General features: G+C 44.0%; 1 long non-coding RNA gene across 1 annotated transcript in view; it reads left to right on the forward strand.

Moving 5' to 3' along the window:
* LOC126252891 (uncharacterized) overlaps positions 1 to 27,041 on the forward strand; it is a 525,565-nt gene that overhangs the window by 459,669 nt on the left and 38,855 nt on the right. The window contains exon 4 of the long non-coding RNA XR_007545866.1: positions 26,184 to 26,303. This is a non-coding gene — a long non-coding RNA (uncharacterized LOC126252891). The remainder of the gene's footprint in view (positions 1 to 26,183; positions 26,304 to 27,041) is intronic.

Here is a 27,041-nt window from a genome sequence, read left to right on the forward strand (position 1 = left end):
ATCACGTGTACGCCCGACGAGCGAACCACACCGGTTCAAAGCTTAGAGCGGGCTGTGTCGCTGCGAGTGGAGCAGGGTAGAGGATACGATGGTGCAGCAGCGGGTGTTCGCTGTGGAAAGATAAGTGACAACAGAGTCGTGACAACGGTGTGCTCAGTTGCTTGCTGAGACGTTTATTGGTGTCAGAGAGCCAGCAAAGAGTTCCATCCAAAGCTTAGTCCGAAAATGACGTCAGACAGGATCTGATTTGAACAAGTGAAAACACATTCCGTAACGTGCTTGCACGCCAGAAAACGTGGCCGCAGTTCACCAAAAAAAGCTTCAGATTCCTACTAAATCAACCCGACGCCTGTCGCAAGAAACCGGGATATCACGTCGAACATACGGACGAATACTCCACCAGGACATACGTCCCTACCGAGTGTCTGTTCACTCATTAAAACCAGCAGCGCCTCCAGTATTGCGAGTCGGTTGCGAGGTGCCGGGGCTAGCAGTGTATTTAACACTAAATTCTTCTAGAATCTACATATGTAAATGATGCTCTAAGCCCCCCCTATTCTAACTCCGACTTTTGCTGCTGCACATGGATTAAAAGATACGCGAACTGACTGTAATCAACCCTGCAAGTGGAGTAGAAAAAAGTTTGGCACCTGCAATAATTTAATTTGATAAATAAGTTAAATAAAGGAAGGTTTCACTAACGTAGTGAGAAATGATAGGGTTGCTCTACCGATTAACAGAATGAAAGTTCTGTCCAAAATAACAATATGATTTATTAAGACTAAACACAAAATAATAAACAAAAACACATGAAACATTTACAATACATCAAATTGGCTCAAATTGGATACTCAAACAAACGCTGTGAAGGTGAAGTTGTCCCTAAACTAGATTGTGACGTTTGACGAAGTGGTATGTGGAGCCAATTCGTTGCCACTCAAATCTTAAGAGAGACACACCGCTAACCCAACATTAATTGCTGCTACATTAGTGAGAACTCAGACAATGAACACCCAAGATAGAACAAAGTTAGAAAAGACGAACAGGCGCGCTCTGATTATCGCCTAGCAAAAATGCCTGCTTTGCCGGTGCTGCAGACGTACATCACCAAGCTGTCTTCTTAGCTGCAAGGACACGATCTGGCGTACTGGAAGCGATGGCTGGTTGCTTCGACGTCCCGTCGTGGTGATGATAATGTCGCGAGTACAGCCCAAAACAAATTATCCTGGCCTGGTTGTTCCAGACTAAAGACTTCCTAGCAATACAAATGCGCCTCTGAGGGAGACGAAGAAGGCTCGCCACACAATCTCTGACGGTACAGTGATTGATTTTAACAAGCGAAGTTACCCAGTAACTCCGATACAGTCAACATTAGCCAAAACCGCTCAAGACAGACAACATAGGCCTCTTGTACTCAGAACGCTCAATTGCCAACTGTACTCGGAAAGTTACGTTGAAGTCGAAACTTCAGCAACTTCGTCAAACAGTTACAATTAAATAAAAGTATATTAGACAGCCAACGGAAGGCAGGCTGACCCGCGCAGCGAGAGCTCAGTCTTGTAACCTACCTCGACCGAAAGGCGAGAGCCGACTGCTCTAGAGCACCCGTACAGGCCGAACACAGAACATTCCCGCCCCCACGACAGTGGCCGTGGTTAAACGTTCCAATCAGCAACTCGAAAACCGGCGGAAAATTCCACTCTATTGCCGGAGCACTACCATTCCACCAATGGAGATTCTTGGCGCCAATTTCTGCGCCGATTTTTGCTACGTCACGGAGCTATGCTCTGAGCAAGCCAATCACAGTTACTATACGGCAGAAAACGCGGGAATTTGCGCGCCAAGGCTGCTTGGGAACACAAGTCATTCCCACACCTCGCTGGTAGCCCGCCAGAAAGTGTTTTCGCTAAGTTTCTTCGAAGTAACGGAACCTCTAGCCCAGCCGCTACTTCAGGCCCCTCCGGGCGTGTCTTTTGACAATGTTGGCGTCTGGAAAGCATTCACTCGACTCCCTCACACCCGTCGGCTTACCCTTTCAAGATCGGCAGAGCCCGCCTGTCACCGGACCACCTGGGTGACGAGAGACGCTGCGTGGGAAGTCCGCGTGTGAAGGAATAGCAACTTTTCACCGCATGCAATTAGAGACGAAAATCGTAAGATAGAAATATGAGAGGGGGCTCATGCCACCTCTCACGGTGTTCACTGAGATAACAATGAATAGTTTCGACATGGAGACGATCTGTATGTTTGAAGCCTGTTTTCACCCGAGGGACTATGTCAACACACTGGATCACAGCTTCTAGGCAGCGGAGAAACCGCATCACTTCTAGGAAACACCGTTGCATGACCAGAAGGTTAGGGTGTGGTGTGCTGTACCTACACGCCTCATTTGTTGTCCCATCTTCTTTCATCAGACATTTACTTCGGCAGTTACATTAGTAACATTTTGAAACCATTTATGGCAGCATTAACGGCGGAGGAGAAGACCTACGGTTCCTTCCAATAGGATGGAGCAACTGCCCATCCAGCCGGCCGAAACTTGGTCCACATTTACATAGTTTTTCAAGCCTGACAAATTAGTTAGCACATGTTCGTCAGGTCGCGACCCTTGCCGGTCTCCCAGGCCACCTGATCTGCCAGTGTGCGATTACTTTGTGTGGCGAGCCCTCAAGTCAAGGTGAATCGCAAACAACCCTCATAGTCTTCGAAAAAGCAGCAGAAAATTTCGGATGAGGTTGCAGCAATTTCAGGAGACCAGCCTCGATCCGCCTTCAGCTGCTTGCTGACCAGGGGCAAAACGGCCAAGAGATGAATGGTGCTAACTTTCAGCATCTGCTATAGTCAGGTTACTACTGCATAACTCTGTTCTCTGGGCCACGGTTACTACTGCGTAACTCTATTCTTCGGGCCACTTTTATTTGCCCCACTATATATGAGTCTTCTGACTGGTTTTATGCGGCCCGCCAGAAATTCCTCTCCTGAGCCAACCTCTTCATCTCAGAGTAGCATTTGCAGCCTACGTCCTCAGTTATTTGTTGAACGTATTCCAATCTCTGTCTTCCTCTACAGTCTTTACCTTCTACAGCTCTATCTAGTACGATGGAAGTTAAAATGGTTCAAATGGCTCAGAGCACTATGGGACATAACGTTTGAGGTCATCAGTCCACTAGAACTTAGAACTACTTAAACCTAACTAACCTAAGGACATCACACACATCCATGCCCGAAGCAGGATTCGAACCTGCCACCGTAGCGGTCGCGCGGTTACACACTGAAGTGCCTAGAATCGCTCGACCACACCATGGAAGTTATTCCCTGGTGTCTTAACAGATTTACCACCATTCTGCTCTTCTTCTTGTCACTGTTTTCTTTACATTCCTTTCCTTGCTGATTGTGCGGAGAAACTCCTCATTCCTTACCAATTTACATAGTGTGTATATTGTATACACCTTCAAATTTAGACGAATTATAAGCGCGTGTTTTAATTATACGTTTGTTTATTTTTGCGTGTTTCTTGTTTATGTTTAAGGTTTCATTGCTTTAGAAAACAAAGATGAATTATTTAGCAATTTTGCTTATTGACAATGGTATTAACTGACTTCGGGATGTTTTAGCAAATAATCAAAGCGAAGAATTAGTGAGTTGTAAAGTGAATTTCTAAGGTTTTCTTGTCTCAGTCCACTTTCTATAAGATCACAAAAGATACTGATTCCTTAACGTCTCTGCTCTGTCATAGACATGTGTGTATTAAGTGATGCACTACCGTTGTGTTTCTTAACGTTGAGAACTCTAAAAAAAAGGATTTCCTTGTACATGCTCCACTCCGAAGAAACTATTAGAGGGTGTTAGAAAACAGCCTGACATGGTCTTTAAGAAAGCTGCAGGGGAGAGCAAATATGACCTTCGAGATGCGTTTAATCAGTGGAACAGCTAAGCTGCAGTTCTTTTAGAAGGAGTAATATCTACAAGACACTTTGAAAACAACTCAATCTTATAAGCATTGTAAATTTAATATAGAATGTAGTGCAGCTTCACTTTAATCCAGATGATATTTACAATGGTAATGAAGCCTTTTTTCTTGCGACTATTTTGTGGATAAAACACTTGGAAGACTGTATTGTTGCAGTTTGTGGTAGTATATCCAAGGAAAAAAATTGTAGTGACAATGATATCGATCAGAACTAAGGATTGTTTTCATCACGAAGAAACAGCCTTCCCCAACAAGTAAACACATTTAAATGAATGTGAAAACAGTCGACTGATTTTTTGAATTTCCAACAAATAATTTTCATTCTGTTTTCGACAAGATACACCAACCACAATAACGAATTCAGAATACCAATACGCAAAAACGGAGATATTTGGGTCAAATGGCTCTGAGCACTATGGGACTTAACTTCTGAGGTCATCAGTCCCCTAGAACTTAGAACTACTTAAACCTAACTAACCTAAGGACAGCACACACATCCATGCCCGAGGCAGGATTCTAACCTGCGACCGTTGCAGCAGCGCGGTACCGGACTGAAGCGACTAGAACCGCTCGACCACAACGGTCGGCCAGAGATATTTCACAGACTTCTTAAAATCTGTGTGGTATGTTTACAAATAATTTTGGTAATTACTTTATAAGTTATTACTGGATTTTGCAATTCAACACGCACGTTTTGTTCCGTTTCCCCTGCTAGATTTGTATTAAAGGTAATCTATATTAGATATGGAAGACTGCTCTGCAACTTTATAGAGGAGAAAGAACAGTATGGGAGGGAAAATAGGAAGCAGCGCACAAGTGGTAGTGTAACTTATTTTTGAACGATTGTTTTTCGACCTGGAAGTATTTCCTTGCGCTGTGACAATCATTCAAGTCATTTCCTGTGGAACATCAATTGCTTACCGATGTTCTCCTTCTCGCAACCGCAAGGCTATTTTTTTTCTGTTGTTGTAGCTGTAATTTCCAAATTGTGATGAAGGGTCAGAACGCTAAACTCTATACACGGTGGGTGTAGGTGTGGAGAACAGATCATTCTCGCAACGCGATTCTTTGCAAACAGTACTTCCTATGTGATGAGTTACGGCGCCACAAGACATTAATGAGTAAAAATATCCTAAATATACTAAGATATTAATTTGTTTGTTTCGAAATTAGCTATTATCAGACAAGTTCCTAAATTTTGCTGTGTAAGTGGCTCTAACTTAGAATGAAATTTTCACCCTGCAGCGGAGTGTGCGCTGATATGAAACTTCCTTGAAGATTAAAACTGTGTGCCGGACCGAGACTCGAACTCCAGACCTTTTCCTATCGCGGGCAAGTGCTCTACCGACTGAGCTATCCAAGCACGACTCACGACTCGTCTTTCAGCTTTAATTCCGCCAGTATCTCGTCTCCTACCTTCCAAATTTCACAGAAGATCTTCTGCATACCTTGCAGAACTAGCACTACTGGAAGAAAGTATATTGCGGAGACATGGCTTAGCCACAGCCTGGGGGCCCGAGTTCGCGTCTCGGTCCGGCACATAGTTTTAATCTGCCAGGAAGTTTCAACTCTTTAACTTGTTTCTTGCAAATCAAAATGTCATATATGTGATGGTCCAAAAATTTAGAACATTATGCCGCTCTCAAGTGACACTCCTACTCACGAGCATGCTGGTATTACGTTTCTAATACCAACTTGTCAGCCGGCCTCTGTGACCGAGTGCTTCTAGGCGCTTCAGCCCGGAACCGCGCTGCTGCTACGGTCGCAGGTTCGAGTCCTGCCTCTGGCATGGATGTGTGTGCTGTCCTTAGGTTACTTAGGTTTACGTAGTTCTAAGTCTATGGGACTGATGACCTCAGATGTTAAGTACCATACTGCTTAGAGAAATTTGAACTATTTTAATCAAATTTGTCACTAACGAATTAGTTCTCAGACATGGTGCTGTGACGTTAGATGGGCCCCGGCATTCCGAAAACATTTTCTTCGTAGTAAGTGTTCCCCAGTCAGGAAAGTTTTCCCTGAAGTAATTGAACAGATGAAGTAGTTTACATTTCTGTGGCGTTCACGACAGATGAAACCACCGCGAAGTGTTAAGGTATTCATGCCAGTAGCAAGCAGCGGCGTGAAAGGGCGCCAGCCAGCAGAAGGCGGTTCCCTCAGTGGACCTCGTTTACTGCCGACTCTGCACTTAGGAGCGTAGCGAAGCTCGTACCTCCCAGCGCAGTCGCATTTCTATTTTCCATTGAATTTAGACGGGAACCGCCACTTCGATGAAAGGATCCCAATTTACAGGGAACCTGTCACTCCCTTCACCGGCGTCAAATGAAGGAAACGGGGTGGGAGGGAACGAATATGGCGAAGAAGAAAATGAATAGGCGCGAAAGATAAATTGAGACACGCCGAACTCTCGGGTGACGTCCTTATCGGAAAACTGCGAAAGGCGGCTGCCGCACGTGAAAGGACTCAGCCAAACGCACAGCCCGACCCGAGGGCGTTATTGGCTGCGTGTGTATAGAACCGGGATGCAGTTTATACGTAGTTCCAGGCACACAACACCTGCTTGCAGAACCAGTCACTAAGGTCCCAATCACTAGAGCGTCATCAGCCTCGCTGGTTTAACGTTGCTCATGCCTGAGTGGAACTCTAGGTGACCTCATTGTTGATCTCTGATTCAATTTTATCACCACAAAACTCCTAAACAAAACGGCATGCTCGACCCTTGAGTGCTTCAGTACATGTCTGCTAGCAAGCAACCACGCGGTGTATGACGGTAGCTAAACTACTGACCATTACAATTGCTACACCACGAAGATGACGTGCTACAGACGCGAAATTTAACCGACAGGAAGAAGATGCTGTGATATGCAAATGATTCGCTTTTCAGAGCATTCACACAAGGTTGGCGCCGGTGGCGACACCTACAACGTGCTCACAAGAGGAAAGTTCCCAACCGATTTCTCATACACAAACAGCAGTTGACCGGCGTTGACTGGTGAAACGTTGTTGTGATTCCTCGTGTAAGGAGGAGAAATGCGTACCATCACGTGTCCGACTTTGATAAAGGTCGGATTGTAGCCTATCGCGATTGCGGTTTATCGTATCGCGACATTGCTGCTCGCGTTGGTCGAGATCCAATGACTGTTAGCAGAATATGGGATCGGTGGATTTAGGAGGGTAATACGGAACGCCGTGCTGGATCCCAACGGCCTCGTATCATTAGCAGTCGAGATGACAGGCATCTTATCCGCATGGCTGCAATGGATCGTGCAGCCACGTCTCGATCCCTGAGTCAACAGATGGGGACGTTTGCAAGACAACAACCATCTGCACGAACAGTTCGACGACGTTTGCAGCAGCATGGACTACCAGCTCGGAGACCATGGCTGCGGTTACCCTTGACGGTGCATCACAGACAGGAGCGCCTGCGATGGTGTACTCGAGGACGAAACTGGGTGTACGAATGGCAATACGTCATTTTTTCGGATTAATCCAGGTTCTGTTTACAGCATCATAATGGTCGCATCCATGTTTGACGACATCACGGTGAACGCATATTGGAAGCGTGTATTCGTCATCGCCATACTGGCGTATCACCCGGCGTGATGGTATGGGATGCCATTGGTTACACGTCTCGGTCACCTCTTGTTCGCATTGACGGCTCTTTGAACAGTGGACGTTGCATTTCAGATGTGTTAAGACTCGTGACTCTACCCTTCATTCGATCCCTGCAGGATAATGCACGACCGCATGTTACAGGCCCTGTACGGGCCTCTCTGGATACAGAGAATGTTCGACTGCTGCCCAGGCCAGCACATTCTCCAGTTCTCTCACCAATTCAAATGCCTGGTAAATGGTGGGCGAGCAACTGACTCGTCACAATGCGCCAGTCGCTACTCTTGATGAATTGTGGTATCGTGTTGAAGCTGCTTCGGCAGCTGTATCTGTACACGCCATCCGACCTGTGTTTGACTCAATGCCCAGCGGTATCAAGGCCGTTATTACGGCCAGAGGTGGTTGTTCTGAGTACTGATTTCTCAGGATCTATGCACCCAAATTGCGTGAAAATGTAATCACATGTCAGTTCTAGTATAATATATTTGTCCAATGAATACCCCTTTACCATCTACATTTCTTCTTGGTGTAGCAATTTTAATGGCCAGTAGTGTACATACACGTTCCATTCCCCCCCCCCCCCCCCCACCACCACCACACCATCATCACTTCCCCTTCTTAGCTCCCATTAATTCACGAATGCAGAACCAACGGGAAAAGCATGCAAAATTTGAAAGAACGCAAAATGTACAAAACTGGCTATGTTTTGCAGAAGCTCGATATTTAGGGCGGACTTCATTGTGAGATGCTTTTATTAGTCAAATGAAATGTATTCGCAGACCCTGCAATGTCGTTTATAGTAGATTTCACGATGAAACACTGTCTCTAAATCTGGCAGATAATCCAAAGATACTCTGATCTTACATAAAGTGCAACAGTGGCAACACACAATCAATATCTTCGCTAGAATGAGATTTTCACTCTGCAGCGGAGTATGTGCTATTATGAAACTTCCTGGAAGATTAAATTAGTGTGCTGGACCGAGACTCGAACTTAAGACCTTTGCCTCCCGCGGGCAATACCTTCACTGTGCGATAGCAATCAGAATGTTACTGATGACATCGTCACTAAAGCGGAGTTACTAAACATGGTTTCTCGATTTTTTTTTCAGAAAATAAGATGCAATAAACGTCAAACCAAGTACAGATCTCGGCATGAGTAGCTCGGAAATATATACCCTCGGTGTAACAAAGGAACTTAATTCACTTAGCCCCGCGGTCTAAGGCGCTGCAGTCATGGACTGTGCGGCTGATTCCGGCAGAGGTTCGAGTCCTCTGTCGGGTATGGGTGTGTGTGTTCGTCCTTAGGATAATTTAGGTTAAGTAGTGTGTAAGCTTAGGGACTGATGACCTCAGCAGTTAAGTCCCATAAGATTTCACACACATTTAAACATTTAATTCATTTAATAAAACCCAGATTGTGTATCAATAAGATTTCTTTCAGAATATGCTGATGTGATAGCTCCATATTTAACAATCATATACAACGGCTCGCTCGCTTAAAGATCCCAACCTAAGGATTGTAAATTTGCACAGAATACGCCAATACACAAGAAAGGAAATAGAAATAATCCACTGAATTATCCACCCGTGTCACTGAAATCAGTTTGCAGAACGATATTGAAGCATATACTATGTCTGAATATTATGAACTATTAGAAAGAAAACGATCTACTGACGCATAGTCAGCACACATTCAGAAAACATCGTTCTTACGTAACACGACTGGTTCTTTGCTCACACGAAGTAATGAATATCTCAAGTTCATCCCATATTTCTAGATTTTCAGAAGGCTTTTGACACCGGTCCTTACAAGCAGCTTCCAGCCAAATTGCGTATCCACCGAGCGAGGTGGCGCAGTGACTAGGACACTGGACTCGCATTCGGGAGGACGACGGTTCAATCCCGCGTCTGGCCATCCTGATTTAGGTTTTCCGTGATATCCCTAAATCGCTCCAGGCAAATTCCGGGATGGTTCCTTTGAAAGGGCACGGCCGACTTCCTTCCCCGTCCTTCCATAATACGATGAGACCGATGACCTCGCTGTCTGGTTTCCTCCCCGAAACAACTCAACCCAACCCCAAACTACGCATCTGTGGAGTATCGTCTCAGTTTTGGAACTGGATTCTGGATTTTTGTGTCGGAAAGGACACAGTTCGTAATAATTTACGGAAAGTCATCGAGAGAAACACAAGTAATATCTGGCTGTGCTGCAACGGTGCCGCAGATGAGAGCAAAAGGTACCCTGCTACGAAAAGAAATGGTGCACCTCAGACGTCGGACCATATGGAAGGTGACAGTAAGATTCGTATCCCATCGCCGTCTGGGCTGTCCCCAGACACGTCTTCATAGGTCATCGTGGCTCAATTCGAAGCAGAACTCATCACACAAGACAGTCCTACTCCAGTCAAGATGTTTTACGCTCCGATTTGTTGTCCTTCATGGCAAGCCATTCTGAGCTTACATTTCAGCAAGATGACGCCAGCCTGCACACGGCTAAGGTTTGTACTGCTTGAATTCATGCTTGCGGAAACCTATCACGGCCTGCGAGGTCGTCGGATCTCTCCCCAGTTGAGAACTTTTGGACAATTATAGGGCACAGCCCTCAAACCAGCTCGAGATTTTTACGATCTAAGGCGCCAATTAAACAAAATTTGGTAGAATATCCCTCAGGAGGACATCCGGCAGCTGTACCAATCAATGCCATACCAAGTAACTGCTTGCATAAAAACCAGAGGTCGACCAGCGCGTTTCTGACTTGCTCAATTTGTGAAGCTCTTTCTCTTCGTAAACCGTCCAATTTTTCTGAAATCGTAATCATTTGTTTGTCTCTACACGTGCATCATATCTACGTACTTCCGTCTCATTCGAACAGTTTCTTCGTGGTGCATCGTTATTCTCTCTCTCTCTCTCTCTCTCTCTCTTTCTCTCTCTCTCTCTCTCTTAGAGTGTGTATTTGAGGGGAAAGAGGTTGCCAGAAAATAAGAAGAGTAACCTCGCCTCCAAGAATCCAACCATGGATCTGTGCCTGGGGTGATGTCTATGTTACTAGACGCAGCGCGAAACTCAAACCTGTATGGGAAGACTGAGATTGGAATGTAGATGACAGATTTTGCAGAGTATTTGGTGTTTCTCGCTTCTCTGCGTTAAATACGTTGGTACAAGAGTGAAACCCGTGGCATGCTATATCTAGCTCGTTGGCAACCCGACAATGCAGTTTGTGCCATGGTTTGTTCGAGAAAATGATTAACGCGCTGTCTTTCGTGCTGGCATGTTTTCATACCTGAGACTTACTTTATACGTCTCGTTGTTGGCAGCCGGAATAGTTCAGTCTTGGACGATAATATCCCACATACTAGAGCTCCAAGATCTCATCAAAACAAACTTTTTTCGTTGACATTTGGACTTTAATGTTTTTTAATCATCTACATCTACATCTACATGGATACTCTGCAAATCACATTCAAGTGCCTGGCAGAGGGTTCATCGAACCACCTTCACAATTCTCTATTATTCCAGTCTCGTATAGCGTGCGGAAAGAATGAACACCTATATCTTTCCGTACGAGCTCTGATTTCCCTTATTTTATCGTGGTGATCGTTTCTCCCTATGTACGTCGGTGTCAACAAAATATTTTCTCATTCGGAGGAGAAAGTTGGCGATTGGAATTTCGTAAGAAGATTCCGTCGCAACGAAAAACACCTGTCTTTTAATGATTTCCAGCCCAAATCCTGTATTATTTCTGTGACACTCTCTCCCATATTTCGTGATAATACAAATCGTGCTGCCTGTCTTTGACATTTTTCGATCTACTCCGTCAGTCATTTCTGGTAAGGATCCCACACCGCGCAACAGTATTCTGAAAGAAGACGGACAAGCATAGTGTAGGCAGTCTCCTTAGTAGGTCTGTTACATTTTCTATGTGTCCTGCCAATAAAACGCAGTCTTTGGTTAGCCTTCCCCACAACATTTTCTATGTGTTCCTGCATATTTAAGTTGTTCGTAATTGTAATACATAGGTATTTAGTTGAATTTACGGCTTTTAGATTAGACTCATTTACCGTGTAACCGAAGTTTGAGTTCCTTTTAGCCCTCATGTGCATGACCTCACACTTTTCGTTATTTAGGGTCAACTGCCAATTTTCGCACCATTCAGATATCTTTTCTAAATTGTTTTGCAGTCTGTTTTGATCTTCTGATGACTTTATTAGTCGATAAACGACAGCGTCATCTGCAAATAACCGAAGACGGCTTCTCAGATTGTCTCCCAAATCGTTTTTATAGATACGGAACAGAAAAGGGCCTATAACACTACCTTGGGGAACGCTAGAAATCACTTCTGTTTTACTCGATGAATTTCCGTCACTTACTACGAACTGTGACCTCTCTGACAGGAAATCACAAATCCAGACCGTGCTAAAGCGCCCTAGACCGTGCGGCTACCCCGCGAGGCGATGGCGATACTCCCAGGGATTTTCACCTTTGTGGGAGAATTGGAACAGGGACCACTCAGCATCGTTATGACAATTGAGGAGCTACTTGAATGAGAAGCAGAGCCTCCAAGATCTGATAAACGGACAACGCCTGGGAGAGCCGTGTGCTGAACCCACGACCCTCCATACAGCTTACAGGTGACGCCATTAACGTGTCGAGTTCCAGTAACATGAAAAAATCAATTTTTAAATTTTTGTTACAGAATTGAGCTTTACCATCACAGTAAGCAATGAATACAAGAAGAAATTTGGAGAAAGTAAACATTCAACTGTTTCATGCACTTGGTTTCACTTCGAAACATAATTTTAATTTTGTCACGGAATAAACCTTTATTGTCACAGTAACCAACGAATACAGGAAAATTGCAAAAAGTAAACAATTAACTGTTTTAAATATGTCGTTTCACTTTGGAACCACTGGTACGTCAGTTTTCAACCAACCATCATTTCATGAGATATATTTGAAGGTAACTTCACAAAAGCTTCCATGAACTTATGATTAGGTTAAAATCAAGAGTAGAGATGGCGATAATATTTGTTTATTTAACCGGTTTCGGCCTATATTAAACCCATCCTCAGAAATTTTGGCCCCCTGTGATGTGCTGGCGGCTCCTCGGTTTTCTGGTGATACCATGATCGTACACTGTCATAGTGTTGAATCCTAAATATTGCACCAGATTGCTACACTCCGCAGACAACTTTGTCTAAATTTATTTCCATGAATTTATGTCTAAAACAAATTATAGTCCTAAATAACGATCCAAAACTGTCCTAAAATTTAGTACATCTGTCAAATGTGCGTTTTGCCAAAGTGCTCTCAATTCGAAACCACTCATAAAAGCACTGGTACGAACTCAAATTTACCTCACAAGAACTGTAGATATACCTACTTTTATTGTCCACGATCTCCTCAGTACGATCACTATAAAACAAACCATGTGTCGCAATCTCCTACAAACACTTAGCATAATCGCACCGACTACTGTTCCTTTGAACGTTGTGACTGACTGCTACAATGCGCTACATTCGTATGAACACCTCAGTGCATCACTAGACGTCTCTGTCTTACAATAACATCGCTGGTTTCATACGAAGGGTACAGGTACTTCAGAAAATAATTACAATGGGATTTCAGGCAGAAACAACTGGCATTCAAAGGGCGGAGGATAGTGCAGCGGTCAGTCTGTGGTCAGAGCGACGCAGTTTAGCGAGAGCTGATTGACCGAATCAGTTTCGCAAGATGAAAAATAATCCTGCCACATTCGCAGGATCGTTTCGAGAGCATTTTTACACATATGCGACATATCACTTGTATCCGCCCTCTCCCACCCCCCGCCCTTTTATTCCCCTCCTACCATCGTAACTTTCACCCGTGTCAGCTCTCGCAACTGGTTGCGATTCGCACTGTGTACAAATATTGCACTTGAGTGGCCCACTCAACTTGGCACCCCAAGCGGTGCCTTGTGTCAACTGGGTCTTAAACCGGCCCTGCGTATTCAAATAGGTGTGATCTGTATTGATGTGACGGTATCAAGCGTTTGAGTCTTAGGTGGCCTATTTGAACACTTGTTTAGCATTTATTCGAACATTTAAATAATACAAAGTTATTAGGCGGTATTATTTTATGTATAGATTTTAGTTACTTCACGGACGACTCATACACGACACGTTTAGCTAATGATTACTTCAACAAAAATTATCGTCAATCTGCTTGAGTTGTTTCTCCCATGAACTTCTTTGCAGAATTGGGTGTCAACGTTCTGAGATGAAACTAAGGCATTCGGTACAGCAGTGCGGTGTTCTTACCCTGCCGGCAAGTCACATTGATGACGTTAATCGTACTTTTACGGAATAATATTTAACGCACAGTGAGACGCTGGTAAAAAGAAAATCCAATCAGGAACAGGACCAGGGCTTCGCGACGCACTAAGGTTATTGGAGCTTCGATTCGACTTTAATCCCAATGACCGCAGTACATGAGAGACTAGTTAAATACAATGGGTGAGAAATAACTCCCTATTGAAAATTTTAACTTTGTTACACCCTCATCCCACACTATGTTTCGTGATTATTCACTCCTTAACTTCACACCTATACTGAGAAAATCATATTGGTCCTCATGAGTCCCGAGCTAGGACTCCTAACCAAAACGCAGTTACTTTACACAACGGGAACGACGAAAAGCGCAGACGCACTGGAAGAAAAATTTCCTCGAAGCCTTTATAAATAAACCTGATTTTTTTGTGAGTTTTTTTAACCTTAGAGTAATATTGTTTCGACTATTTTATTTCATGCAAAGCAAAATGAAAGAAAGGTCACAAGATGAAGGATAATTGTTCGTCAACGATAAGGTCATCAGAGACTGATCGCAAGCTCGGTTTTCGTAAGGGGTGGGAATAAACCCATCTTGTGCTTCTTAAAGAAATCACCCCGGCATTTCACTTAAGCAGTTTCGGAAAGCCTGGGACAGCCATCTTTCCGAATGTGAGTCCATCGTGTAATCCCTGCGCTTCATCGCTCGGCCTTGCAAACTGATTAGGATTTAAAAGTTGTATGTAGTTTCCTATGGGCATTTTCTATCATCCACGTTGTTAAGCAGGTTTTACAGTCATGCACCTAAAACGTGGAAAGAAACAACACGAGAGGGAGAGAGAGAGAGAGAAAGTGAGAGAAATTGAAATGTCGAACTATTTTTATAGTTTTTTTTAACAGTCTTTTAAAGTATACACTCAGCTCCTCAATAACCAAGGTCCTTTGTCTGAGCACCTATATTATTCCACCGAAGACACCATCTCCGTTCATCCGTCGAATGACTCGATAACGGCTTCCGAAATCTCTTCTAGCCGGCCGCAGTGGCCGTGCGGTTAAAGGCGCTGCAGTCTGGAACCGCAAGACCGCTACGGTCGCAGGTTCGAATCCTGCCTCGGGCATGGATGTCTGTGATGTCCTTAGGTTAGTTAGGTTTAACTAGTTCTAAGTTCTAGGGGACTAATGACGTCAGCAGTTGAGTCCCATTGTGCTCAGAGCCATTTGAACCATTTTTGAAATCTCTTCTAGAGAAGGACATCGACGTACACACGTACGATCTTTAAACTTTTCTATTAAGTGTAAATCTGAAACATGCATTTTCAGACTATAGGAAGCTTGGTGTAATATTGTCAAATGCATTCGTGTATCTTTTCGGTTAAGAGATTTCGTATATTTACTGTATTAATAAATCTAGATTAAAATCATGCGGATATTTAAAATCTAAAAGTTTTCCATTAAAATACGGGCAGACTTTTAAAAAATTGTTTGGTCACGCGCATAAAGAAGACAGAGTTGGACGTCACACTTTCCTCATAACCAAAGAGGCAATAATTATTTCGGTAGAATATTCCGATGGAGTGGAAATATCTACAAAAGAACGTAGTCAAACACAAAAAGGTGATTATGGAAAGCCGAAGCTGTAAATCAGAACCTAATGAATCTATCCATTAACAATACAAACTGTAAGGAACACGGATGACAGCCTTGAGTACGCTGAAGAGAGGAAGCAGTCGTCGTTTGCTCACACCATCTAGAGAGAGAAGAGGACACGTGAAACTACAAGAAAGTAGCCTCGTCCACACATCATAGAGTAGCTCCCGTAGTCAGCCTACGTTATACTCTGCATTATCTTAGAAAATTTCTCGCTGGAGTTGATGAATAGATGATATTCTTTGTGACTGTCTGAGCTTGCTGTCTTTCGCTCTTAAGAAATCAGTTGCAGTGCTACTCAGTAACCCAGTACAACGGCGATTGGGCTAATCCATAGAAAGACAAGTACAACTGAAATGCAGCTGTTCTGAAGTTTTCTTTATAAATTTTTATTTAATAGGAATTTTAAATTTGTCAATACAGCTAAAACTTCAGTTGTTGATATTGTGTTTAAGATGGCAGAACACACCACACCCATCGACCCACCCACAGCCAGCCAGCCACCCCCCCCCCCACACACACACATACTGTGCAATCATTTTTGAGAATTTTCTGGAACACTTATGAACTATTTCTGGTGAGATGTATCTGGATGAATAGATTTGCAGCGATATCCTTTACAGATGATTGCATTTTTCTAGTCGAGAAACAATTTGTTGAACTTCACGTACGTTTGAGTAATTATTACAGAGGGAACGCTTAAGATTGTTCTTTTAATGCTCGTAAAAACGACTAGTATTTAGATAGGTTGATAGGAAATCAACCTATCAACATTCTGATGGCAGAGTGTTGTGATAAATCCATTAGCGCCAAGTGGAAACTGTAAGAATCAATGATTGTGAGGATTAAATTAGGTATGAATCTTCCTCGCTGTTTTCTAGGTAAACTCATTACGAATGGAACAAAAAATACTGAAACATGTTAAAGTTTCCGCCGTATTTAATTGGAGTTTGCACAAATTTCTTTCTGATATCTGTATCTCTAAGTTTGTTGACAACACTTTTAGTCCATCATTTCATCGTAAGTGTTCAAGCTAATGTATGTAAGTCTTGATCTTAATCATTCGGAATTTTTGCTATGTGAACGTTTTTTTTTCTAGAAGTATGGAGTCGTTTTATTACCTGCTATGTTCATCTTGTTGCCCATGCACCATTGCTCCCATCTTGTCAAACAGATCTCAGTTTCTCATAACCATCTTCGCAATACGGAATTCAGTCACCATCACCATACCGCTATATCAGCGCAGTACTGTGGGCTAAGGGCTAAATATACACTACCGTGACGTAAGCTGTGGTCTCGCTGCAGAACAGATATGAGCCTGAGCGACGCACAGGTCAGCGGCCGCGTTGACTTTGGCGAAATATGTCTGGCTTCATAAGCGGCGACGCCGGCGGGAGAAACAGTAGAGAACGGAGAAGGGAGTTCAAAGGGCCGGAAGGGCGCTTCTCTGTCACAGCCGACGCTGTAACTGCGTCACTTCTCGCAGGCGTCGCGTCAAAGGGCTGGGGCTGTATTCGGCGTCGGCCTGCGTGAGTGGGCTAGCGAAACTGTCATCTTCCTCCAGACACTTGTTGTCTGTGGGGATCGGAAGACTAACTGCCGTACAGCAGCGTTTCCTTCTGAATCGAATAATGGCTGATATTAACTGAACCATAAACATAGTAGGTGAATATGGATTGGGGGGAAGAAATGAAAGAGGAAGCCGCCTTGTAGAATTTTGCACAGAGCATAACCTAATCATAGCTAACACTTGGTTCAAGAATCATAAAAGAAGGTTGTATACCTGGAAGAATCCTGGAGATACTAAAAGGTATCAGATAGATTATATAATGGTAAGACAGAGATTTAGGAACCAGGTTTTAAATTGTAAGAAATTTCCAGCGGCAGATGTGGATTCTGACCACAATCTATTGGTTATGAACTGCAGATTGAAACTGAAGAAACTGCTAAAAGGTGGGAATTTAAGGAGATGGGACCTGTATAAACTGAAGGAACCAGAGGTTGTAGAGAGTTTCAGGGAGAGCATAAGGGAACAATTGACAGGAATGGGGGAAAGAAATACAGTAGAAGAAGAATGGGTAGCTCTGAGGGATGAAGTAGGCCCGCATCTCGTGGTCGTGCGGTAGCGTTCTCGCTTCCCACGCTCGGGTTCCCGGGTTCGATTCCCGGCGGGGTCAGGGATTTTCCCTGCCTCGTGATGGCTGGGTGTTGTGTGATGTCCTTAGGTTAGTTAGGTTTAAGTAGTTCTAAGTTCTAGGGGACTGATGACCATAGATGTTTAGTCCCATAGTGCTCAGAGCCATTTGAACCATTTGAGGGATGAAGTAGTGAAGGCAGCAGAGGATCAAGTAGGTAAAAAGACGAGGGCTAATAGAAATCCTTGGGTAACAGAAGAAATATTGAATTTAATTGATGAAAGGAGAAAATATAAAAATGCAGTAAATGAAGCAGGAAAAAAGGAATACAAACGTCTCAAAAATGATATCGACAGGAAGTGCAAAATGGCTAAGCAGGGATGGCTAGACGACAAATGTAAGGATGTAGAGGCTTGTCTCACTTGGGGTAAGATAGATACTGCCTACAGGAAAATTAAAGAGACCCTTGGAGAGAAGAGAACCACTTGTATGAATATCAAGAACTCAGATGGCAACCCAGTTCTAAGCAAAGAAGGGAAGGCAGAAAGGTGGAAGGAGTATATAGAGGGTCTATACAAGGGCGATGTACTTGAGGACAATATTATGGAAATGGAAGAGGATGTAGATGAAGATGAAATGGGAGATAAGATACTGCGTGAAGAGTTTGACAGAGCACTGAAAGACCTGAATCGAAACATGGCCCCGGGAGTAGACAACATTCCATTAGAACTACTGATGGCCTTGGGAGACCCAGTCATGACAAAACTCTACCATCTGGTGAGCAAGATGTATGAGACAGGCGAAATACCCACAGACTTCAAGAAGAATATAATAATTCCAATCCCAAAGAAAGCAGGTGTTGACAGATGTGAAAATTACCGAACTATCAGTTTAATAAGTCACAGCTGCAAAATACTAACGCGAATTCTTTACAGACGAATGGAAAAACTGGTAGAAGCCGACCTCGGGGAAGATCAGTTTGGATTCCGTAGAAATGTTGGAACACGTGAGGCAATACTAACCTTACGACGTATCTTAGAAGAAAGATTAAGAAAAGGCAAACCTACGTTTCTAGCATTTGTAGACTTAAAGCTTTTGACAACGTTAACTGGAATACTCTTTTTCAAATTCTGAAGGTGGCAGGGGTAAAATACAGGGAGCGAAAGGCTATTTACAATTTGTACAGAAACCAGATGGCAGTTATAAGAGTCGAGGGGCATGAAAGGGAAGCAGTGGTTGGGAAAGGAGTGAGACAGGGCTGTAGCCTCTCCCCGATGTTATTCAATCTGTATGTTGAGCAAGCAGTAATGGAAACAAAAGAAAAATTCGGAGTAGGTATTAAAATCCATGGAGAAGAAGTAAAAACTTTGAGGTTCGCCGATGACATTGTAATTCTGTCAGAGATAGCAAAGGACTTGGAAGAGCAGTTGAACGGAATGGACAGTGTCTTGAAAGGAGGATATAAGATTAACATCAACAAAAGCAAAACGAGGATAATGGAATGTAGTCAAATTAAATCGGGTGATGCTGAGGGGATTAGATTAGGAAATGAGACACTTAAAGTAGTAAAGGAGTTTTGCTATTTAGGGAGTAAAATAACTGATGATGGTCGAAGTAGAGAGGATATAAAATGTAGACTGGCAATGGCAAGGAAATCGTTTCTGAAGAAGAGAAATTTGTTAACATCGAGTATAGATTTAAGTGTCAGGAAGTCGTTTCTGAAAGTATTTGTATGGAATGTAGCCATGTATGGAAGTGAAACATGGACGATAACCAGTTTGGACAAGAAGAGAATAGAAGCTTTCGAAATGTGGTGCTACAGAAGAATGCTGAAGATAAGGTGGGTAGATCATGTAACTAATGAGGAGGTATTGAATAGGATTGGGGAGAAGAGAAGTTTGTGGCACAACTTGACTAGAAGATGGGATCGGTTGGTAGGACATGTTTTGAGGCATCAAGGGATCACAAATTTAGCATTGGAGGGCAGCGTGGAGGGTAAAACTCGTAGAGGGAGACCAAGAGATCAATACACTAAGCAGATTCAGAAGGATGTAGGTTGCAGTAGATACTGGGAGATGAAGAAGCTTGCACAGGATAGAGTAGCATGGAGAGCTGCATCAAACCAGTCTCAGGACTGAGGACCACAACAACAACAACAACTGAACCATGGTTGCCTTAATGTATACTGTAGCTAATACTGTATTTACGAGGATATTTAGTATGCCTTTATCCTCTCTTTTGAAACACTTCGTATGAAAACTTAGAAGTGGCGATTCCATCGGTATCCAAGTCGGCAATAGAATAGGTCCAAAAAATTATTCTTTTAATCGGTAATGGCGTATTGAAAATTGACTTCTTTCGAGAATAGGATGCTTATTTCAAGTTTATAGTTGACTTGAGGGCTGGTCTCTGCATCTACACGCGGTCTATGATAATTAGTACCGAAAACTGACAGAGATGAAATTATACGGTAATAGAAGCAAACTCATTTCGGTAAACATAGGTTAGTAAAGGATCCACTTTCGAGATAGCTGTGAACGTATCATTACGAGCAGCTACGGATACCTCTATGACATATTGTCTTAGTTTGTGTAAATTCATTTGAAAAGTGAACTTTACGAGAAGGTGGCATGTCATTGCTTTCCATCCCACTTTTGATCTCATTTACGCAGCCATTCACAGGGACTAACGGCTTAACGTCAGCTCCGAACCACGGTGAAACTTGGCGTTTTTCACACTGAAAAATTATTCTAAGAAAAGAATTCGTTGTCTGACGTCTACTTAGCCATTGCCTCACACCCGCCGTTTCCAAAAAATGTGTGTGAAATCTTATGGCACTTAACTGCTAAGGTCATCATCAGTCCCTAAGCTTACACACTACTTTACCTAAATTACCCTTGGGACAAACACACACACCCATGCCCGAGGGAGGACTCGAACCCCCGCCGGGACCAGCCGCACAGTCCATGACTGCAGCGGTAAAGACCGCTCGGTTAATCCCGCGCGGCCCTCCGTTTCCTATATGTCAAAAAGTGACTTGATTATCGACTTCTTGGTCATACGGAACTATAGAAAACTTCAAACTCTACATCATCTGAAACCCAAGCTTTCGGAACCAAATGCAAAGGGCCGCAGAAAGCTCGTACATTGTGCCAAAAGTGCTTTGTTTTCAGTGGTAATAGCCAGGGATGAAAAATTAAAAGTGTATACGCGTGCACGTCGTAGCATCTTAGCCTTTTCTTTGATCTTTTATAGCCATACAATCCTCTCAATATAAATACGCTGCCTTGAGCACTTAGCAGAACCGAGATTCGAAACCAGATCTTTGCCTGAATTCAAGAAAGATTCGTACCGGTTGGAAGGATAGCTGAGGGTTGCTGTTAGCTTAAAAATTTGTGTCGGTGCATGAAATTAGTTCCTGAGCTCTTTTTGACTTGCTGAGAAACAGGAGTGACAGTACCTGAGTACGGTCTTAAGTAAATAATTTACAGCAAGATGATTAACATGATTACATGAGAACATTCGCAGGCAAGGAAACTGTCTTAATAGGTCAGTACTTTTATTTTCATTTTGTTTTATGGGTGTGCCCTTACGATTCATTGAATCTCACGCGAAGTTAAATGCAGTCATTAGAGCATGGAGCAAGTTGGACGCATTCGTTTTGAAAAATTCATCTGCTCCGACTCCCCGAGTGGCTTCATATCAGTAAAAGGCATATAACCCAGAAGAGAAACAGGCTTAGAGCATCCATAGGCACTAGCTTCTTCCGTCAGATGAATTATTGAGTCGGAAACGTCGAGCTTAATGATTTCAGTAAATCAGTTGCTACAGAGATATCCTAAATGCCATTCACATCCCTGCTTTCTGCTCATCGGATGACCTATTACATCGCTAGCAGAAAATTATTTGCCCTTGTTCTGCCTTAAACACAGCATACAACATTCATGACTGTCTTTTCCATCTACAGAAGTTCGGAAATAAGGAGTCATTCTACTGGGTACCAGGCCACATTGGTATTCAGAGAAATGTGTTAACGGATGTGAGAGACAAGAAGGAATGTACTCAAAAAGACTTTGGATCAACGTGATGTCGTATTTCGGCCGGCCGCTGTGGACGAGCGGTTCTAGGCGATTCAGTCCGGAAGCGCGCTGCTGCTACTGTCGCAGGTTCGAATCCTGCCACGGGCATTGATAAGATGTCAAATCCCATAGTGCTTAGAGCCATTTGAATTTTGACGTATTTCATGCTATACCATTAGTGTTAAGAGGTAAGGGCGTCATATTGAAACGAAGTGTCCCCTTTGGAAAATTATAAATGACTGTGCTGATAAACCTCTTAAGTTATTTGATTTTCAAACAGCTGAGCAAAACTGATCGTACTCAGACATTTCTCTCTGTACTTATTCTGATCAACACTAAACTGACACACAATATTTTTAGCGCAACGCAGTCTGACTCTCAATAATCCCTACAAAAGAATGGCCCTGACTAACAGTAACCTATACCTTTCATGAATCACTTACGTCACAAAAATCTTCGTTAACGAACCACTGCAGTACGGCGAGCGCCAATACTGTCAGCTAAATAAAATATTCTAACTACTGAAGTCACTAACTACTGATTGGAATAGTTAGCAAATGAAAGATATATATAGTTCACGATATTCAATATTACAAATTTACTCTTTCTGATGGATACACGTCCACATCGTCCGCTCTCAAAATTCTGTCATCTCTCTCCCCACATCCACGACTGCTGGCGACTCACCTCCAACTGCGCAACGCTACGTGCTGTTCACATCCAACTGCCCAACACTACAATAGAGAATATTCCAACAATGCCAACCAGCCACAGACTGCACACACCACAGTCAGTGATCTTCATACAGAGCGCTACGTGGCGTTACCAACATAAAAACCTAAACAGCCTACTTACGATATGTTGGTGGGCAGAAGAGTGGTTGGAAGTGATGGGAAATAAGCTGTTGTTGATAAAATCAACTAGAAGGCTGTGGTGCACCTCCTCTTGGCCGCGGAGGCGGCCGGCTAGCGGACCCTCCATTGTGCGGTCTAGATTTCAGTATGTATCATATAAGGGGTGAGAAAAGCTTCCATAGCCGAGCGGTGTAAGGCGCTGCAGTCATGGACTGTGCGGCTGTTCCCGGCGGAGGTTCGAGTCCTCCCTCGAGCATGGGTGTGTGTGTTTGTCCTTATGATAATTTAGGTTAAGGAGTGTGTAAGCTTATGGACTGATGACCTCAGCAATTAAGTCCCATAAGCTTTCACACACACACAAAAGCTTCCATTCGAAAGCTGTACAGTCCGGAATCGGTATGCCAATAAGGCAAAATCGCCCTGAGCATTGAAACGAAGCTGTCATCCCACCGACGAACCAGGTTAAAGGTATCCATTTTGTAAAAACCCGTGTTATGCTGCGTGAAGAAGTCCCAATTGCCTGCTGCACATCCTCACCGTACGGGAATGGTTGATCCTTCAGGGCCTTTTTCAGGGGACCGAGTTCACGATAATCGCTTGGGGAGATATGAGGGATATAGGGCGGCTGTTAGTGTGTCTCCCTCTTGAGCTGGTCTACGAAATTTTCGATACCGGATTTGCGTAATCATGAAGTAGCGGCACTGCTTGGGAACTTGGCGCAACATTCCGCAACAGTGGTTACCGACAGACATGCTGCCCCATACAAATTATACATTAACAGATGGAGGTCTACCGGTGTCTGTCCTTCGGGAACCAAGAAAAGAATAACAGTACATTGGGCCTGTCCGTATGCATTGATAACAAGTCGCGATAGTTCACGCATCCGCATAGACCGCACGCACGTTGGAAAGACACGAATGCCACACTAATCCCTTGTCTACATGTTGGTGTTTGTATACCTGCATCGGTGTCGCATTACGTTGCATGTAGGCAGCAATGCGTAAAAATGAAAACTTTTTGATCGTCCTTATACACTATGTGATCAAAAGTATCCGCTCACCTGGGTGAAAATGACTTACAAATTCGTGGCGCCCTCCATCGGTAATGCTGGAATGCAATATGGTATTGGCCCACCCTTAGCTTTGATGACAGCTTCCACCGTCGCAGGCATACGTTGAATCCGGTGCTGGGAGGTTTCTTGGGGAATGGAGCTCATACTTCACGGAGTGCGGCACTGAGAAGAGGTATCGATGGCGGTCGGTGAGGCCTGCACGAAGTCGGCGTTCCAAAACATTCCAAAGGTGTTCTGTAGGATTCAGGTCAAGAATCCGTGTAGGCCAGTCCATTACAGGAAAGTTAGTGTCGTGTAACCACTCCGCCACAGGCCGTGCAATATGAACAGGTGCTCGATCGTGTTGAAAGATACAATCGCCATCCCCGAATTGCTCTTCAACAGTAGGAAGCAAGAAGGTGCTTAAATCATTATTGTAGGCCTATGCAGTAAAAGAGCCACTCAAAACAACAAGGAGTGGAAGCATTCTCCATGAAAAACACGACCACACCACAACACCACCGCCTCCGAATTTTACTGTTGGCACTACACACGCTGACAGATGACATTCACCGGGCACTCACCATACCCACACCCAGCCATCGTATCGCCACACTGTATACAGTGACTCGTCGCTCTACACCTACACAACATTTTTTCCATTTTTAAATCGTCCAATGTCTACCCTCCTCACACCATGTGAGACATCGTTTGGCATTTGCCGCCGTGATGTGTGGCTTATGAGCTGCCGCTCGACCGTTAAAATCCAAATTTTCTCACCTCCCGCCTAACTGTCATAGTACTTGCAGTGGATCCTGATGCAGTGTGGAATTCCTGTGTGATGGTCGCCTATTACACATTACGACCCTCGTCAATTGTCAGTGGTCTCTGTGAGTCAAGAGACGAGGTCGGCCTGTACACTTTTGTTGTGTACGTGTCACTTCACGTTTCCACTTCACTACCACATCGGAAACAGTGGACCTAGGTATGTTTAGGAGTGTAGAAATCTCGCGTACAGATGTATGACACAAGTGACCCCCAGTCACCTGACCACGTTCGAAGTCCTGAGCGCCCCATTCTGCTCTGTCACGATGTCTAATAACTAATGAGGTCGCTGATATGGAGAAGCTGGCAGTAGGCGGCAGCAAAATGCATCTAATATGAAAAAGATATGTTTTTATGGTGTCCGGATACTTTTGATCACATATTTTACACTTAGACAAGAGAGCAGATGCTAGTTGACAAGGTGATCTGTCTTTTACTTCAGCAGATCGAGGGACGAATGTAGCGCGATGTTTAAGGTTTTGCGAAACGTCTGACTAGCTTACTAACTCGTTGCGGAGAAGGTTTAATATCGTTGTGATTTCAAGTGAGTTTATTTTAGGCGTTTCTCAAATAGTTCAAATGGCTCTAAGCACTATGGGACTTAACATCTGATGTCATCAGTCCCCTAGAACGTGGAACTACTTAAACCTAACTAAGCTAAGGACATCACACACATCCATGCCCGAGGCAGGATTCGAACCTGCGACCGTAGCAGGAGCGCGGTTCCGGATCGTAGCGCCTAGAACCAGTCGGCCAAAGCGGCCGGCTATGTGTTTCTAGTTTTACCTATTTTACGACAGTCACGGCCCTATGCTCAGATCTGCCAAATGGAAAACATGGTGTTGGTTTATTGGAAACAGTTATTCTAGCCAAATAATGAGCTATATGGAAACCGGTAATGTTATGAAAAATATGATAAACTGAACGGTGCGGTATGTTTACTGTCCTTACCCGCGCTGGGTGCGTGGTCACTCACGTGAAAGTAATGATATGTCTCCTCGTTTCCCATTGCCTGTCCGGAGCAAGCCCTCATAAGAAAGAGGTGTCTGTTCCGACCTCTGATTGGCTACGTTTGGAGAATAGAGTCTCCGGAACGACGTAACAACAACGGGTGGCGTTAGTCTCAGGGTGAACGTGCATCGAGAAAGATGTACGCACTGCGAGGGTGTGTTTTGTTCTACTCCGACTGTTTGTCATATTTCAAAGCGCTTGAGATTGAGGGTGTACACATTCTACCACGATTGTTTTTGTGGGAAATTAAACATATCGTGCCATCCCTACAAAAATACCTATCGCTAGTAGCCAAGCGATGTAGGAAATTCGTAGCGATCCTCGTTACAGTCAAGGGAAGCGATAACAGCAGACCTGCGACAGTGCGGTAGCTTCTTCCCAGGAGACAGGACTATAGAAGGCGCAAGGAGGGTGCACAGACCCTCCGTCCCATATGCCTGGAGTGCGTAAGTCCAGCCGTAGCATCTGGAAGCAATGTTTGTTAGAATTAGCTCCCATCATTATGTTTTCAGAGGTAATGACGGCTGGAGTTTTTGCACCGTCCATAAAAAGCAAAATCCTTTTTGAAGTGCCACTGTGGCTTACAATTTTGAGTTGATTTCGTAATCACAGAGTGAAAGACTGACTGGCACTATTTTAGAGAAGACTATGTTTCCAGAACGTGTGCAAATGTTAGGAATGCCCTCGTGTTCCAGATGGAGCTGGAGGACCTGTACCGGCGCTACTGCTCGCGGCTGAAGCAGTCGCTCTTCCTGTCCGGACTCGGTGTTTCCACGGCCAGCTGCGCGTGCGCACTCACCGCTCTGCTCATACAGGTAAGCACCATCAAAAAATGGCTCTGAGCACTATGGGACATAACATCGGAGGTCATCAGTCCCCTAGACTTAGAACTACTTAAACCAGGGCTTCACAACATACGTGCTCGCGGAGCAAGCTGTGAGCAGCAAGGCGCGAGCACGGAGCAGCGCGAGCACGCTACCCCCACTACCGGACCAGAGCGGAGAGTGGGGAGAGTCACGTGGGGTACACAACAGCTGCCGCCAGTCGATGTAAATCCGCGGTCAGCTGCAGGGATATCACTCACGAATTATTACTGCGACAAATGAAACAAATAAAGGAGAATGTACACGTGGCACATAATTTTATTAGCTTAGTGTATGCCTCTACCATCTTTAGACACTGAAACTAAAGAACTCCACGACAATCCTATATTTTCAACACTTTCTTCAACACTACTTAAAATATCACCTCCGGTTGTAGTGTTCTTCATGGCTACTACATCGAGGAGCTCCTCCCTCACCTGAAGATCTCTGTTAACACCTGTAATAAATATGGCAAGCTGCGCTGTTCCAGTGATATCAACACTTTCGTCCAGAGCTAGAGAATACGCCATAAAATCTTAACAGATATTTGCAAGCTGGCTCTGGACGTCGTCTGCCATGTCCTGTATGCGACGCATAATGGTCATGTTAGATAATGGCACAATCCGAAACTGTTCAACTTGAGATGGACACAAATGTTCCGCTGCAACTACCAAACATTCTTTTATTAAA

This window comes from Schistocerca nitens, chromosome 4 (genome assembly GCF_023898315.1).
Source record: "Schistocerca nitens isolate TAMUIC-IGC-003100 chromosome 4, iqSchNite1.1, whole genome shotgun sequence".
NCBI lineage: Eukaryota > Metazoa > Arthropoda > Insecta > Orthoptera > Acrididae > Schistocerca > Schistocerca nitens.